We start from the raw sequence: 10448 nt of genomic DNA, 5'->3' as shown, positions 1-10448 counted from the left end.
AACATAAGCATAAAATCAGATCATTTAAGTTCTAAAAGATTGACTAAAATTTGAAAAGAAGTACTCCTTCATGGAGAAAAAAGGATGCCAGGGTCCTAAGAAACTTATTTTAAAAAGTCTTGTGATTGGTGACCTGAATCACCTAGGAAATTAGAAAAGAGGGAAACAAGAGACAGGGTGATGGTATACCATGGTCTTTGCTGCCTTTTGATATTGTGAGGATACAGGGAAGAGCTTGTATTTATTACTTCATTCTTTTATAATACAGGTATCCTAAATTCCCTCTCCTCCACTTTGAGAGGTTAGTTTCAAAAATACTATAGCAGCAATGCTGTGCCCATGGAGAAATATAATAGAATACATGCCTTCTGATAGCACAGGAATAAGAACAGAAATAAATAAAACTCTCTCCCTTTACTTTCTCATTTCCCTTCTCTCTCTCTCTCTCTCTCTCTCTCTCTCTCTCTCTCTCTCTCTCTCTCTCAAACCTCTCCCTCTCCCTCTCCCTGTCTCCTCCTTTCCTTCCCTACTTCTCTTTTCTTCCCTCCCCATCTCTCTTCTCTCTTTCTATCTCCCTTATTCCCTTCTTTTTCTCATTCTTCCTTTCTCTCTTTTTATAGTCTCCATATACATATATAAAATTTTATTGCCTTGGATAAGGTGTCTTACTTCAGTGAGGCTCAGTTTCCTCATCCGTAAAATAAGGAGTTGGATTAGATGTTGTATAAAGTCTTCTGACTCTTCAGTTCTGTGGTTATTACAAAAAGTAATTCTCTGCCAGCAAAAATGTGTGCTCCACCTCAAAGTAGAAAATCATTTGGAAAAGGACTCAATGGCTCCTTTGGTCCTCTTTTCCTTTCTCTACTCTTGGAAGGTCTGGGATTTGTTTGTATTATCATTACTTTTGCCTCCATTTCTATTTTCCCTTTTCAAATTATGGGCTTGCATCAAAATCTCATATTAATTGACCTCCCTGGACCAAGAGCTAAATTGCACACACTCAAATTTTGACTTTATGGGATCATAAAGTTAGAGATGAGAAAAGCCTATTAGGTCATGTTCTCTACTCTTCACTAACAACAAATTGTTCCCTGATGTTAGCTTTCCTCTTAGCTAGTTTTAAATGTCCTTAGTGATACTGTGATTCAACCACACAAAAAAAAATAATAATAATAATAATACTCCCAACCATACTGCATTGCAATAACAAGTACCTTTATTTCAGGAAGTTCACATTACACATCAGATATTCTTCCAGATCCCCCTTTTAAGTCAATTACTCCACAAGAGTAAAGTGGGTCCTTTGAGATGCATATTTCCAGGAGGACAGATAATTCTTAGTAAATGGTACCCTGGCAAGCCATCAGAAGTTGAAAACACTAAATGGAAGGTTCCCAGGTATCTTTTAAAGAATTAATTCATTTCCCAAGATGGCTACCTCCCAAACATGGAATAACCCCAAAGTGAAAAAATTTGAAACATGATTCTGAAGGTTCATATGACTCATTTATATCTATATTTAAAACTTAGTATTAAATTAAGATCTGCAAAACATATTGTCAGGCAAGGAATATCACAGATTTGACTCCAGAATTACAGACCTGCCAATCTTATCAGAGATCAAGAAGAACCATTCCTGAATTTACAGTAATGCTTCATAAGCAGAAAGGTCTAGTTGACTGATATTTCTGATAACTGACTTTTAATCTCCTAAACAATAAAATATTTTATGTTTTAATCCTTCTTATTAAAAACACTCATAAAATGACTTAGCCAACTTTCCAACCTTAGAATGTACACGAATGAAAAGAAATTCATCCTTGATTGAAGATGCTATAATGTCCAGGATCATTCTTGTTAATATCCATTTTCACTATATAGTATATATAAAAAGTGAAGACTATGTTGAAATACAACAATCTATGACTGTCATAGATCAAGATTTGGATGGTATAGAAGCTTGGGTTGAGATCCAATTTTATAAGGATTGTTAATAATCAATAATTATAGCTATTAACTTAATTTCAGCTCATCAGTTTCCTCTATCACTTTTCTTTCTTTTTTTTCCACTGAATCCTTCAGATGTTTTCTTACTGCTTTGCCAATATTTCCATGTCCTTTCTCTCCAATTTTCCACTAAATATTTATTCTACAATTTTTTCTATTCCCCCTTTCCGCTCATTTACCTGACTTTCCTCCTGACTTTTGTAATCCTGTAATTCCTCCTAAACTCTGGACTGTTATTTTCAACATCCTTGTCAATAGTTTGTTTGGTTGTCCAGTGAATACCTCAAAGTTGTAATATCCAATACTGAGTTTTGTTTTCCCTAAAATATGTCCCCTCTTTCTGGCTAATTTATTTCTCCCAGTGGCATCATCATTTCCTCCAACCACTCATGCTCCAAACATCAATGAAATTATTTTCTCCCTTTCACTTCTCAACCAGTTGCTACACCTCTCATTTCTACCCCTTCAGTAATCCATCCCATTCATACCATCATTCCTATTCCCAGTGCTACCACCTGAGTGCAAACCATTCTCATCACTTACCTAGATTGTTAGCATAGCCTCCTAATTTTTATTCCCATTTTCCATTCATTCAGTATATTTCTTTTTTATGAGTCTTCACAAAATGTTATAAGATATAAGAGGATCTAGTGGTTATCAATTTATGGAATATCAGATATTGAATTGACCCTAATATTCCTCTATTACAACAATAATCTGTTCTCTATAATATCTCATCAAACCTGCATTGTCAACTTTCAAAGAAAAGGAATTTACTAGCCACTGAAATTTCTAAAACCACTTTTGAATAGATCTAGTTGTTAGGAAGATTTTCTTCAAATTACTTCCAAAATCTGTCTATTTCCTATTTGTACTTCCAACCCTGCCCCCTGAGCATAAGCAGATCAAATACTTGAGAACAGTGATACTATCATACCTAAAGTCTTCTCTTTTCTAGGTTCTCTAAAGCAAAGTAAGGTATTAGTACATTATATCTCCCTAACAGATTATAAAATGCCTCTTAGGTTACAAAAAGTATGATCTGTGAAAAGTTATATTAAACACTTTGTAAACTTTAAAATGCTATATAAATATCAGATATTATTTACTTATATAAAAGTGATGATGGTGGTGGTGGATGTTAATTATGATGGTAGGAACTTTGTCTTTTTTTTGTTCTCCACCAGCAAATGATAAAGCATTCTCCAAGTAAGCATTTAATAAATGTTAGTTGAATTGAAATTAATTGGTTTCACCAATCAGTTTTATTCCAACTCTAACAGACCAGGTTTTTATAGCTTCTTGGTTCATTCACCAATCATAACATCCGTTCTCCACCCTGATTATACAGTTGCATTCATGATAGAATGATAATGTGGGAAAGGTTAACAAAGTGATTTATGTTACAGCCATGTGAAATGCATGCTCTGCATGTTATTTTCGATATTGCTAGCACTGGAGGAAGGAGTTTATGATAACAGTAGAATGAAGACAGAAAGAATAACATATACCACAAACAAAAATAATCATAACATAGTCTTTCCTCTTCCTGTGAATAATTACTTAACCCTGATCTTTTCCCTTCATAAAATTTACACCTTTTTTGTTCCTTATTGTCCCTCTTCTCCCATTCTCAACTTTTATTCTTTATCCACAAACTTTTGAAAAGTCATAGATCTTAAGGAAATGGGGAATGGTGGGGGGCAGGCTTAGGAGGATGGAGAAAATTAGCACTTATTATATGCCAGGAATTATGCTTGTGTTTTACAAACATTATTTTATACTCCCAATAATCCTGGGATTATTAATTCCATTTTATAGTTGAGGAAACTGAACCAATGAGGGTTTAAGTGACTTTTCCAGAGTCACATAGCTAGTGAGTCCTAAAGTTGGATTTGAACTCAGCTCTTCCTGACTACAGGCCCAACTCTTTTTTTCTTCTTTTTTTATTGATGTTTTATTTTTCCAAAAATATGTTATGAAAGGTTTTTTTAACATTCATCCATATGCCTATGCATATCTCTAAGTGACAAAATTTCCTTCCATCCTTACTACCCACCACTCTCCCCTTAACAGCAAACAATCAGGTTAATATTGTACTTACACATGTGTGTTAAGCATGTTTACAGCTTAGCCGTTTTTGGTATGAGAAATGCATAAGAGATAAAAAAATTTTTAAGTGAATATAGTGTTCTTCAGATTCTGAAGCATTTTTTTTTGTTTTGTTTTGTTTTGATTTTCTTCCTCTGGATGGGGATGGCATTGTCTATAGTTGGTCTATTAGGGTTGTTCTAGCTCTCTGAACTGCTGAGAGGAGCTGCTTTCATCAAGGTTGATCATCTCACAATGTTGTTGCTTATGCATACATTGTTCTCTTGGTTCTACTCCCTTTGCTCAGCATCAGATCCCATAAGTCATTCCATTCTTCTCTAGAGTCCAAAGATTTATGGTTTCTTATAGAACAATAGTATTCCATAATATTTATGAACCATAACTTGTTTAACCATTCCCCAATTGATGGGCATCCTCTGAATTTCCAATTCTCTGTCACTACAAAAAAGAGCTGCTATGAATATTTTGGAATATGTGAGACTTTTCTCATTTTTTTTTCATTTCTTCTGCATATAGGACTAGAATTAGAATTGCTCTCTTTGGGCATAGTTCCACATTGCTCTCCAGAATGATTAGATTCATTTGCAACTCCACTAGCAATGCATTAATGTCCCAATCCTCCTACAGCCTCTCAAACATTGATCATTTTCCTTTTTGCTCATCTTGGCCAATCTGATGGGTATGAGGTAATATGTCATATTTGTTTCAATTTGCATTATTGATTAATAATGATTTTGGAGAATTTTTTCATATGATTATATATAGCATTAATTTCTGCATTTGAAAACTGTCTATTCATATCCTTTGAGCATTTGTCAATTGGGGAATCACTTGCAACCTTATAAAATAGATGCAATTCTCTATATATTTTAGAAATGAGACCATTATCAGAACTCCCATTTGTGAAGATTGTTTCCCAGCTTTCTGCTTTGCTTCTAATTTTGTCAGTATTTGCTTTGAAGTTTATAATGTATTCTATTTCTTGTTTGGTCATAAATTTGTCCCCTTTCCACAGATCAGATGGAGTAATTTTGATCTATTACTTTATCTATGGTGTTACACTTTATGTCCAAATCCTGTACCCTAGACTCAACACTTGATAAGAATATAACACTTAGCTAGCTGACTTCAAATCATCTAATGTAATCCTTTCATTTGGCAGCTGCAGATTCTGCAAAAAAAAGAAAGTTAAGGGATTTGCCCAAGGTCACAAAAGTAGTGAGAGAACCTGAAATCTAAATTGTCTCTAATCCAAAGGAAATATTCTTTCTTCTGCATCATGTTGCCCTAAGAACTCTTAAGTAAATCATGAAAGACCTACCCCATGCCTACCAATCACCTTCCCCAAATATAGCTGATAAAAATAAAACATAAAAAACCACCAGGTTCCATTAGCATATGCATCTTGTTGATCCAAACTCTCATGCTTATCTTTAAATTAACTTCTATTATTACACATTTTAAATACACAAGGCACATGACATTATATTAATGCAAGAACAGAACTCAAGTACCTAATGGGATTGGTCTATTAAGAAAATCTATTTTCCTTGAGTACTCACAGGTTGATAAAATAGTTAGTTCCAGATAGTTGTCTTAAATATTTTCTCTTGCAGAAAACATAGTTTTTTAAAAAGGGAGAAAATGAAAATAAAGGGGCTGTTAACTATTGAGAGGGAACAAAAGAATGAACTTTTATAACTATGAAATGTCATTTCCTTTATGTCATCTCCTGCTTATTCAATGCCTGTTATTCTCTCGTTTTGTATTTTCTCCCAGTTTTGCAGTACTTAGCCTGCACATCTTAAATTGTTTAAAAGCAAGATTTGTTTTTCTTCTTTCTAAGAAAAGATGAGCACGAGCACATTTCTTTCTTATTTTTTCATGAGAACATGAAATAGTTAAATGATTCAGCTGCCTCTGAACGTGGAATAGAGTTGAGTTCCGTAGGAAAAAAATTGATTGCCATAACAAGGTCTACTGCTAAACTGAACATATGTTGCTCATAATGTCACTTTCTAAATCAATGAAATTATCATTATAGAACATGTCGACAAATTAGACATGTAAAGTGCCGGCTGTATGTGGGAGAGATGTAATTTGGCTCCATAAAAAGAAATTAAACAATAAAATATCAATGACAGATGTAGTTAGCTAAAGGTTTTGAGGTTTAAATACCAATTTGTTGGGGAGGGGAGAGATTATAAAGACCAAATCAGGGTTCCAGTTAAAAATACCAGTCTTTGGGGCAGTTAGGTGGGGTGAGGGGGTGGCTAGGTTGCACAGTGGACAGAGCACCGGCCCTGGAGACAGGAGAACCTGAGTTCAAATCTGACCTCAGACACTTTATAATTATCTAGTCATGTGGCCTCGGGCAAACCACTTAATCCCACTGCCTTGCAAAAACCTAAAAAAAAAAAAAAACCACCAGTCTTCATGGTGCAAGAAGATTAAGCCCTTGGACAAAATATTTGAAGATTTCTTAGATGAGCCCTTTATTTAAGCATACTGGCCAGACCTTAAATTTGGCCAGATCTAAGTATTAGAGTAGGTTGACTAGATAAATTTAAAAAGTAATTGGACATTTAATTCCTTTCTGTGATCTCAAATTGTACCACAGATTGAAATTGGTGAAACCATATTCTTTCTCACCAGAATTGATTTATGAGTTTTTAGGGTTGTTTGTTGGTTTGTTTTTTTCTATTTCATTATTCCATAATGACCAGTTAGGAAAGGCACTAGTTCTAATCTTGGTAACTGAGGTTAATCATCATTCCCAATGATAATTGTACTATGTAATTTTGCAACAGCCTTGTATATAAACTTGAAAATTAGATCAGCCTATAATTGTTGTTGACAAATTCATTGCTCTTCCACTCAATGAAATTTCTACTATATGGATGGTAAAATTAATAAAAAGCAATCTTGTTCTATGCTGATCTTTTATCAATTAACATAGCTCAGTCTTAGGAAATCCTATCTATTTAAATTTCTGGTCAGTAGAGAAGCTTCAAAAGGCCTGGTGGAATTTTGTCAACTGGAAGAGGACTAGACAAGAAAGGTGGAAGAACACCCTTGAAAGAAAATGGACCCTATCTTCAGGCTAGGTGAAGGAATACTATTCCAAAATATATAGAGATGAAATTCAATCCATTAAGTACTTAATAAGCATTTATTATATGCGAGGTTTCTATGCTTAGTTCCAGAGCCTTGTACTTTAAGGGTAGCTTTCCAGTGATAGATTTCACTAGGAGACATCTGAATTTTTCATATTTTAGCCATACTCCAACACATACATACATACATACATATATGCACACATACATATATAGACACACACAATATACACAAACACACACCATGCCTGGAACACAGTAAATGCTTTTTGACTTGACACACTTATCTGGAGAATTGTGTAGACATAACCTTGATAGGTAAAGATTGCTCCTCCTTACTCACAAGTATGCATTTTTATGAGACACTAAATTTTGAGAGATTTCTTTCCTAGAGCTTATTCTCTGGGTATAAATTCCAATCTACAGAAGACAGATTGAAAGAAAAATGGTACTAGGAGAGAGAGATGTCCACTCACACTTATTTCTATGATGAAGCTTCTAAAAAATGAGACTCTCCTCCACTGGCTATGTAGATCAACAAGAACATACAGTAGACCAACAGTATTAGTTTTTTGGTCTAATGTCATTGAATCAATAATTACAGCACATTGCACATAGTGATGAATCATGAGAAATGACAAGATTGTCTAGGGTGAGAAAAAATAGGGGGTCTAAAGCAACTGATATTCCCTGTTGAAAAAGTGTGAATAGATCACATTTTTGGTATCTGTTAGGGAAATATGCAACCTGGTATTTTTAAAAAGCAGGGTAAAATGAAAAATAATGTAATGTACTCAAGTTCATATTAGGAGATCTTCATCTGTCAAAATAAACACTACAAAGAGCAAAGCCTTTTTAAGGGGCTATTCCTCAGTATATTGTAACCACTTGTTCAGTAGTCAATATGTTTCGTATTGAGTTTATTCTCAATAGAATTCTGTGATAACACAACTTACCACAATAATTTGACTTATCAATAGAAACAGAAAGTAAAGAGTGCTAAGCTGTGTAGCAGAAAGTCCCACAGAGAAATGGAACCCCCGGAGGAGTGGGTGGAGGGAGACATATTCTAGTATCTTGAGTGGAACTAGGACCATAACAGAGCCAATGGGGGGAAAAAATGGAAGTGAGAAATAATTCCATGCAAGGTGAAACCGAGTGAATAATTTTGGAGGGGGGGTTCTCTGTGAAATCCTAGCTTTCCTAAAGGGTTTTTTTAAAATAAAAATGGGATCAAACTTTCCCCTCACAGTTCCCAATCCCAGTTTCTTAGCAGAGTAAAGAAACTATGAATATTTTTTGATTTTTGTTATGTTAGTTAATTTTACTAACTGTTTTTATCCCTCTCTTTTATCCTTTATTATTATAATTATTCTCAGGGAGGAGGAAAATGGAAGAGATACCAAATCAAAAGATATCAGTGTTGTTGAGGATGGTTTTTGTTTTTTAAATTAAGTGAATCTGGAATTTGAATGGAGGAACAGAGGGAGAGATTTTTTAAAATGAAGACAAAGTCATTCTACCAATAAGATTAAAGTGGTTATACTCCCTCTAAAAGGTGGAAAAAGAGATACAATTTCAAAATGGATTCAATAGATTATGTTCAAAAAAAATATGCTTTGGTTATAGGTCATACCCTAAATAAAGGTTTCTAATGATTTAGAGAAGAAATACAGTGAAAAGACCATTGGGTTAGCAGTCAAGAACCTTGGACCTCTAAAATTTACCAATGTGATTAGTGAGTTCAATATAACAATCTTTAGTTTATATATATATATATATATATATATATATATATATATATATATACACATATATATGTATATATATACATATATACATATATATGTGTATATATATATATGTATATCTTAGTTTCTCATCTAAAAAATGGGCACAATGATATGATAGCAGTTTAAATACCTTAAGGTTGATGTGAGGAATATTTTTAACTTTAGAGTATTAAATGGATTTGATTTAGCATGATAATTTTTTTTATTTAGTTCTTTTATGTTTGCTAAATGGTATATTCTTTGGTAGAATGATCTTAGGATCAGTATCAGAAATTTCAAGATGGAAGGTACTTATGAGGCAAGACTCTCCTATTTTTACAGATGAAGAAATTGAGATATTGAAAGATTAAATAACTTCGCCAAAGTCACCTAGGAAGGATCAGAAATAGCATTTGAACTCAGGTTGTCCTAATTCCAAGCCCAGCACTCTATGCATTACATATGGCTCCCATATATGGACAACTCATCTTTAAAGAGTCAGAGAGACAGAGGGAGAAAGCTGGAAATAGGGACAGAGACAGAAATGGATATCTTCAATATAGGATTGCAGTTAAGACTAGAACAATTCTTTCTTCATAGCAAACATTTGCTAAGAATATAATAAAAAAATCTTATTTTTATCTTAAAAACAAAATTCATTGTAAAAAAATACAAGGAAAAAAAACAAATTTTAAAAAGAGAAGAAAATTCCCAAGGATAAGTGATTTCAGTTAGCCAGACCTTGATGAAAAGGGGAAGGGACAGTAGACAGGGGATTTCACCAAGTCCCAATAGCAATGACATTAAGAGAAACTAGAGAATTCTGTCTAGGTGTCTAGGTGGATGATACCTTAAACAGATCAGTGAACTATTATTATATTTACTTTATGATAGTAGCACTTGTCATTTATAATCAACAGGCCACTGACACAAAGTATCTGCACCCCAGGCTCCTCTTCTCTTGGTGGGGCTCAAAAGTTCTCAAGCTTCTGCCTACTGTATTCTTTCAGTATTTCCTTCCAGCTGAGAAAAGCTAACAAACATCCTTGCCAATTAGGATCTATGTGAGAATGTCTTATTTAAATATTATTTCCCCACAAGAACCAAAATCGCATTTTTTCTGGTAGTAGTACCTGTTAGATATTACTCCATTGATTTCATTTGTTCTTTATGTGAATCTATCAAAAGCAAATTTCTAGACATACATATGTAGCATTTATTAAATATTTCCCCCATTAGCATAAAGTAGTAGCATAACTACATATATTATAGGATCACAAATGTAGAGATGTAGAAGGGACCTTAGAGTTCACCTGGTTCAGCCCCATACATTTTGACAATAAGAAAACTGAAGCCTATTAGATTAAGAGCTTTGTAAGGTTATACAAGTAGTAATTGACCTAGTTAGTATTCATAATCAAGTTCTTCAATTCCAAATCTA

Source organism: Macrotis lagotis, chromosome 7 (assembly GCF_037893015.1).
Source record: "Macrotis lagotis isolate mMagLag1 chromosome 7, bilby.v1.9.chrom.fasta, whole genome shotgun sequence".
In the NCBI taxonomy this organism is placed as follows: domain Eukaryota; kingdom Metazoa; phylum Chordata; class Mammalia; order Peramelemorphia; family Peramelidae; genus Macrotis; species Macrotis lagotis.
The sequence above is the reverse complement of the archived record's forward strand: the minus strand, read 5'-3'. Positions refer to the sequence as shown.